Source organism: Rattus norvegicus, chromosome 6 (assembly GCF_036323735.1).
Source record: "Rattus norvegicus strain BN/NHsdMcwi chromosome 6, GRCr8, whole genome shotgun sequence".
NCBI classification, from domain to species: domain Eukaryota; kingdom Metazoa; phylum Chordata; class Mammalia; order Rodentia; family Muridae; genus Rattus; species Rattus norvegicus.
The window spans coordinates 50,218,278-50,226,954 of NC_086024.1; the positions used below are offsets into that span (position 1 = coordinate 50,218,278).

At 42.7% G+C, this 8,677-nt stretch overlaps 1 long non-coding RNA gene across 1 annotated transcript; it reads left to right on the forward strand.

Moving 5' to 3' along the window:
• The first annotated feature begins 3,882 nt into the window (after positions 1-3,882).
• On the forward strand, positions 3,883-8,295 carry LOC103692606 (uncharacterized). Its single transcript, XR_592982.4, has 2 exons — positions 3,883-4,033; positions 8,096-8,295. It is a non-coding gene; the product is annotated as an uncharacterized LOC103692606 (long non-coding RNA).
• Positions 8,296-8,677: the final 382 nt, after the last annotated feature.

Genomic DNA, 8,677 nt, shown 5'->3' on the forward strand with positions numbered 1-8,677 from the left:
GGTGAACACTGGGAATGTGTGGTTGTTGTCATGGCAACAGAAAGGGGTGTTCCTGTCGCCTAGAGGTGATGTCATCACTGGATTCGGAAGCTGTAGGTCACTTCTAATGCCAACAGATTCTATACTTAGTATGATTGAAGGGACTTTTTACTTGAATGAGGTATACTAAGCTGACTGAACAATAGAGTTGGCATGGATATTAGCATTTATAACTTTGAAGTGAATTCGTGGATGAGGGAACAGATTCTGAATGCTAGGTAAGGTGTTAAGGATAAGTGATAGAAGAACTTGTGTCATAGGTGAAAACACAAGTCAGAGTTTGAGAACAAAACCTGGTTAATAACTACGGGACAAGTTTGTTTCATAATTTCTGCTTTAGAGTTGGTACAGGAGCTCACACCGACAACCCCAGCACTAGGAAGGCAGAGGGAAGTGGATTGCAAGTTGGAGGCCAACTTATGTGTCATAAGTAAGACTCTGTTTCAAAAGAATGGAAGTCCATGCTTCAGGATCTGTAGGGTTTTCAAGCACATGTCTGTGGTGGGCTCCTTTTGAGGTACTCATCCCCCACTGTTCATACTACAAGCATATCTCTAGCCTTCTTTCCACTGGCATCTTCTGCAACCTTCCTCTGCTTGGTTTACTAAGGCCTATTCCACCCTCTGAGCATTTTGATTTCATGAGAAGCTTTTCGTTCTCTCTGTTGATTGTCAGTAGATCACTGCATGTAAACAAGCCATGAAAATTGTTTTCAAAGGAATAAGGACATACAATAGAGTCAGCAGTCTCCTAGGCCCTAAAAGGCAAGCCAGAGACTCAAGACACAGACATTCCATGGCCTGGGTTCAACTTTCACACTATCCTGTTTTGCTGTATGGTGATGGACTCAAGCTTACGGACCTCATCTCTTGCTAATGTTCAAATGCCACTTATTACTTTAATGTACTGTCTTGCTAGCTTCAATGTATGTGTGAGTGTGTGTGTGTATGTGTGTGTGTCTGTGTGTATGTGTGTGTGTGTGTGTGTGTGTTTGTGCGCACTGTCTTAATTGAGTCCTAACTGACGCAATACATCCAGACTTTCTGGAACTAATTCATCACCTCAGTATCTCCCTGGGGGTTTGGGTGTCTTGCTGCCGTTGCTCTGACACAGCATGGATAAATTCAACTCACTTCTTCCCATGCTAGAGCACTGTGCTCTGTGGCGGGTGCCCTGGGGTTCCCTGGGCCTGTGGCCATATTTGTATTTGTGATCCGACATCTAGGAACCACTATTTTAACACTAAAAGCCTAGAACAAATTTCACATGAGATAGAACCAATAGGTAGTTTGTAAACCAGACAGCTAGCAGGAATCTGTGAAATCCTTTTCAGAGAACCAAAAGATGCTGTCCCTAGCTCCTTCTGGGTCTGTTTTTCTTTCCCATAAGTATCTCATTAGCATATTGAAAGTCAAAGAATCTTGCAAAGCATGGTTGCTCACACCTATAATCCTAGAACTGAGTGGGCTGAGGCAGGAGAATTATAAGTTGGAGGTTGACCTAAGCTACACAGACAGAACTCATCTTAAACCTTTCTCAAAAAAAAAAAAATCCAAGAAAATCAATAGTCAGCCCTAAGGGTTTGTATGGGAGACTTCCTCAAGATAGCTAATGATATGGATTGTGTATTTAATTTCATAATTATTGGAGGAAATTCATTTGTATTTTATACACTCCCTTATGGTGCCATCTGCCAATCACGATAATGTCCTACAAGTACTGACCCCATACTCGCAATGTTTCCAAAGTAAATTTAATTTTTAGTGTGTATTTTTTCTTTGGGCATCTAAACCTGTACAATTAAAAATATAATTAATCTTATGTGCATTGTCTATGTGTGAGTATGGAGGAGGTTATCAGGTCTCCAGGACCTGGGGTTGCAGATGGTTTCGGGCTCTTTACAGGAATGCTGGGAACCACACTTCTGTCCTTCACAAGAGCAGCAAGTGCTCTCTCTCTCTCATCTACCCCTCTCCTAAGTTCCCTAAGCTTTAATAGTTTCATGCAGGAATTAACTGTCCACAGCATTTGAATCTGTGGGTAAAATAAAGGTTCAGTTCACAGACTTTATATAAGTTAAATTTCTAAATTCTAGTCTTAGCTGACTTTTCTTATGAAGAAGCTTGAAGTTTTCAGGTCTGAATCCCTAGCAGTGAACTATAAAGATCCTTCATCTAAACCACTAAACCAGTTTTTGTGTTGACTGACCTGTGTTTTCTGGTTGAGGTCTGCTGTTCTCATACAAGGAATGGACAGGTCTTAAGCCCAGGAGGCAGCTGAAAGTCAGAGGTCAGGGGTCAGAGACCCTGCTCTCAGTTTGTTCCACCCTAACTGCCACAAATTCACCCTTCAGGGATTGCAAAAGCAGTATCTTGAAACAGGTTAATAGGGAAATAGTTTTACAGACTCTGGTAAAAGATTAAAGCAGCCAGTTCACAATAGGAAGTGAGAGCATTCTTCCTTGGACCAGTTGTGAATTATCCTGGCCTAATCAGGTGTCAGCATAGCTTGTCTCTGCAGACTGAAAAGCAGGGTCCTTATCACTGATATTGACATCTACTGCTTCTTACCGGTACTGTGAGCCAGTGTTCCCAGCAGGCTGTGTATAAACAACAACTTAATCATCTCATGGCCATATCTGCCTTTCTTCTGGAACTTACAGGTCTCCAGAACCCTATACCAAAGGGCTAAGGAGAAACAACACCACTGCCCAGCCCCTGGCACATGTCCCTGAGAGTCTTCATTGATTCAAAATTCCCTCCTGTAACCCTGAGGGCAGAACACCAACTGAACATCCCCAGCAATCCTGCTGGCTTACAGCACCCTTCCTTTCCTGGATCTTCTCAGCACCATTATCATAAGTCGCATGAGATGATGTTTGTTCATGCATATAGCTCACACTGGTCAGAGTCCTCCTGACTGCTGGAGGTCCCATGCTGTCTTCTATTCAACAGCCTCATCGTAGGAGATGTTATCCTTGGAACTCAAGGCCAAGCCAGTTAGAGGCTGATGGCTGTCACACTTTTTAAAATCAGACAGAAGGCTCCCTGGTGCTCAGTCTGGTTGGCAGTCATATTGGAGAGACACATCACCATTTCACAGTGGCAGGCCCAGGATTAACTCAGTTTTAATTGTTCCTCTTGGTGTGACCTTGTGTCCTGTGAAGGGTGAAGAAGACAGGCATGGATGAGTGGGCCTGAGATTTCCTAGACAGCCAGCCTGCCAGAGGTCATGCACCCTCAGCAGGCTCCTGAGATCCCCTGCTGGTGGCTGGCACCAACTTGGCTGAAGCTAGCTGATCCCAGGAGGCCACACTTCTTCAGCTGGCTCTGTGGAAGACAGGAAGACAGAGGACAGAGGGTGGTGTGGATCCTAGGCAACAGGAATTGCTCTAGAAAAGGAGTTTGGTGGCCTTAACTTAATGTCTGTGAGTGTGTTCTCTGAAAGTCCAAGACAGAGAAGAGAGTGGGATCCAGGTATGGCCAGGGTCAGGAATGTGATAAGGGTCACAAGGAGGGAAGCAACGCTGTAGGTCATCTACAGGGCAAGCAACTCCGCCCTACCCCCAATTCACCACTGCTCTGCCTCAGGTCTAGGCCTGGCTCTGGTCTGTGTATCTGGGCCTGCCTTGTACATTGAAGGATGCTTAGCAACACCCAGGCCTCCACCCACCAGGTGGCAGCAGCAAGCATTAGTGTAAGTGACCAGACAGAAACGTGTAACAACCACTCCTCTAGATGACACAGCCTGAGAGCATAGTACCAAGATTGGCCTCTGTCAGGACCATGGCTTTACAAACCAGATTGTTTTTCTTACACTTCCACATTCCATAGACATTGTTTCAGAATTCTACTGATTAAGAGTGGGTAGAAACTGTAATACTAAGACAAGTCCAATCAGGGAAGGGCAGGACATGTTTGTGCAACCGATTCAGACCTGGGCTCATAGTTATGGTACAGTGGGCACATACAGAAGCTGAATGATGATCTAAGAGGTAAAGGGAGTCATGGCTCTGTTCTCATGCTGGATCTCTCAGGGCCCTTAACAGAGAGGCTAGGTAAGTGATTGAGTCACGGTTGTCTCCCATCCTGGTACTGCTGACAGTCCATAGTGATTCTTCAGGAATCTAAACAAGGAAATGATTGCAGTATTTGCTGGAGGGAGATGACAGTGTAAGACTACCTTTCCTTGAGAGTCACTATTGGACTGGCAGCAGTTTCAGGATATGAGACAACTGTGGCTGTGGTTCTATCACTTACCTGGCCTCTCTACCTGGGAGGTAGAGATTAACTACACAAGCTTATTGTCTTCCCAGCTACATGATGAATTCACAGCCAGCTTGGCCTATCTGAAGCCCGGTCTCAAGTGCGAACAAATAATGCCGTGTGTGTGTGTGTGTGTGTGTGTGTGTGTGTGTGTGTGTGTGTGTTGTATATATATATATGCTGTATATGTATGAAAATACATATAATATTCTAAACATGAGTTTATATATATATATATAGTTTCATATATATGTATATGTATGTTATATGTATACATCTCCTAGATGCTGCGATTACAAGGTAACCCACTGCATTGGGCTCTGGTTTCCTCCATATATGACCCTCACCTTGTTTTCCTCAGCCAGTTCCAGCTTTCTCTTCATCTGTCTTCCCCACATGCTTACTGCTCATTGTGTCCTCTTGGTTTTTCTCAAAGACAATTACTACAGAATCCAGCAGACACAGGTGCCTTTGGCTGGCTGAAGTTTGTTCTGCTTGGGTCACTTTAAGAAGGAACAGTCAACTTCCTCTGTTCTGGGTACTAGGAAACAAGGAACGGGGAGGAGTGGAATGGGAGGGAATCTGAACTCCTTCCACAGCATTCTGCACTGGAGCCTGATGGAAGGTGACCTGGATGGGGCACTGTGTTCTCATCTGCAACACTGAGGTCATGTGGCTGGGACGGTCCACAAGGAACAAGCTAGGACCCCTGCATGGTAGACCTTAGGTTGATAGAATTTGAAGAATGGTGAGAGGTTGTCATTTGCATCCAGCAGTAAAGCCAGGCTACCAAACATCATCCTGATGACAGGGGGCACCCCTAAAACCCTGTTCTTGAAACCTCTTCAGAGCCAGTGGCATGTGAGTGAAGGTGCTGTGTTCTGCATCTCTATTCATTCCCTCTTCTGTAAACACATGACCCTCAGCTGTTAAGGAGTTTCATGTATATGAAGCATACATGAAACTATATATATTCTAAACATTACTTCTATAATTGTTAAGAATTGTTTTATGTGTATAAAGAAAAGGTAATTGTCTGATAGTGGAAATTTTTACCTTTATAGCTGTCTTTTGCATATATATTATCTTTATATCTTTCACTGAAATTCTTACTCAAAACCTTTATAGTCACATAGCTGATTATCTCATGTAAATTATAAAAGCATCAAGGCCAGAGAGTACCCTTAACAACTGCCTATGTGGCACAATGAGTAGCATTCCCAAGGTAAAGAGGAAGGCTTCATGAAGCATTCCACCCACTCTGGATTCCACAGTGAAGAGACAGTGCTTGGATCTGAGTCACTGTGGATGTTCCTCGGAACCCAGATATGTAACTTAGTCCTCACGAATGTATCAATCAGTACATTATCACCAATTTCCACCTGAGACAGACCTCATTTAGCACTGTAATAGGACCACTGAATGTCCATTGCTGGACAAATGATGTGGATACAGAGCAGCCCCTGGCCTTGACTGCAGGAAGATGCAGTTTGTGGTGAATGAGAACCTTGTTTGCAAGTTCAAGGTTGCCCCATCTGCTTCCCTGATGATTCCCAGCTAGCTCTGCTGTCCTCACCCAGCTCACTGTGATGTCCATCTGAGGTCAAAAGTTCTTCAGAAGATGTTAAGTCTGCATTTTAGAGGGCTCATAATGAACCTCTGGCTGCACCAGTTGGCAACTGGTGCCTAGTTTTATGCTAACTTGACACAAACTAAAGTGATTAGATAGAAAGGAGCCTCAGCTGAGGAAATGCCTCCAGGTAATCCATTTGTAAAGCAAGTTCTTAATCAGTGATTGATGGAGAAGGGCCCAGCCCATTGTGGCTGGTGTCATCCCTGGGAGGGTGATCCTGGGGTTTATAAGAAAGCAGGTTAAGCAAGCGGTAGGGAGCAAGGAAGCAAGCAGCACCCTTCCATAGCCTCTGCATCAGCTCCTGCCTCCAGGTTTTTTCCTTGTTTGAGTCCATGCCCTGACTTCCTTTGGTGATGAACTGTACAGTCAAAGGGTAAGACAAATAAACCCTGTCCTCCATACATTCTTGATCATGGTGTTTCATTACAGAAATAGTAGTCCTGACTAAGACAGCAAGGGCCAAAAACATCACTTTGGTTACTTAAGGAATGAAACTCACCTCTCCACATGGAAAGCTTGCACGCAGCCTCAGGTTTCATTTGGAGCACTCTCTGGTGCTTGCCTCAAAACTCTTATCACAAAATGCAATTTCAGTCATATATGTGGTTGACATCACAATGATAAGAAAATGACTAATCAGGGAAGGGACTGCTCTTGCAGTATAGTAACCCTGAAGCCCCTCCCTTACGTCAAGCTTCCATTATCGGTAAAGTGACTGCATATAATCAGTGCTTGATAGCAAGTATGAAATACCAAAACAGCCTTCTGTTATAACTGCTTGTCAAAAGTCTCTTAAGGAAGAATATAAATTAGTTCAGAGACATAGATCCTTTGTTTCATCATAGAAAATAAGAAAGTAGGGAAACCATGGAGAGTGAATTGAGCAGAACGATCATATGTAAAGAATTTTCCAGGAAGAAGAAAGACAAATGGATGGGGGATATAGCTATATAAGAGATGGAGGAGACACTTCATTATCCCCCCTCATGATGGTCTATCATTGAAGATATCTTCTAAGTAACATTAGCAATTAGTTACCAGGGACTATAGTAAGCATGATTATGTATAGGTTGTAGCCCTCCTTCAAAAGTGACAGTGTATGGAGTTTCTTGGTGAGATCCAAACTCATAATAAGTTCCTCACAACTGACTGACTAGAGTTTCCTGGTTGTAGAGAGCTGAAATTTGGCAAATTGGAGAAACATTACTGTGAGCTTCCTTAGTCCTCTCATAGACATTTGTGCCCCACTTGTGTAAGTGGCCTAAACCCTTTGACCGCCAGGTAAAGTCACTGGAATGTTCTCTCATTCTATCATTATGTTGCACCAACCTAGAAGGTGGGGAAGGTCCTTAGATGATATCTGAACTTTAGAGCAGAGATTCCCTTCTTAACTATAACCTGTCTACTTAAGGTTCCCGCCACTGCATTCCAATAAAACATCACTTTCTTTTGATAAAATTGGTAACATTTCTTCTCTGATGTAACATGTTATTTGAAGCAGCAACTTGAATTTACGTCTCTAGGCCATAGTCACTCATTCTTCTCAGTGAAAACTATCTCTGATTGTCTATGGAGTAAAAGCATGCTGTGAATTGTAGGCTAACCCTAAACTCAACAGCCCCTTGTCTCTACTCCACCTCTCAATGCTGGGATTATAGATATGTTGCACTACATTCTGGCTTAGTTATGTATTGTATGGAGCGTTTGTCTATTAAGTACTATGTTGCATTGATTTAATTAACACTCATCTTAAAATAAGGCCCTAAACTGTTTGATGAGTTTGTGGTTAATCTTCAGTTTTTCACATTCCAGACATCAGAAAACTGCTTAAGTCTTTAATTTAAAAACAACATGCACTTCCAAATTTGATAATAATACTGATTAATATTAAGATAACCAAAGTGGCAGTCAAGGTATGTAGATCCTGGATAAGAAAATGATATATTGTTGTTGTCTGAGTGTTTTCATTGGTAAAGAATTTTCCTTACTGTATTCTGGGAATGAGCAGATGTGTCTAATGACTGATTTGGATTGGATGTCATTAATGTCTGCTAGCTAAGCCTGCCACCTGCTCAGAAAATAAAGAAGGAAAGATGGTTTAACATACAGGATCCAAGCCTCTACTCAAAATTTCTTACTTATCTGCTATTCTTTGCAGATACTGACAGAATGATACACAGAAGAATGGGTAAAGAATGACTCAAGCAAGGTCTTATACAAATACATCTTAAAAAAAAAAAAAAACTTCCCTGCAAGTCGATAACAGGAAAGATCTGAGGCTGTGAATTCTTCCATAAATATCTCCAATTACTTATTCAAATACATAACTATGACTTAAATAAAATCTGCATATGTGTACATCCCTTTGTTTTGTTTTTTATTTCTCTCTCCTTATGCATTCTGAGGGATTGCCTTGGTTAAGGTTAGTCTTTCTGGAATGAAAGACCAAAACCAAAAGAAAGTTAAGGAGGAAAGAGATTATTGTAGTCCATCATTGAAGAAAGCTAATACAGAAACTTAAATAGGGCAGGGACCTGGAGGCAGGACTTGGCACAGAAGCCTCGGAAGGGTGGGACTTATTTCCTTGCTCCCTATCACTTGTTCAGCTTGCTTTTGTATAGAATCCAGGACCACAAGCCTAATTAACAAAATACCTACTTTGGGACTGCAACTCTCCCTGAGGCAGATCAGGCTCTCCAGACCCCTCCCCTACCCAGAGACAGTTGACTACCAGGAGGTC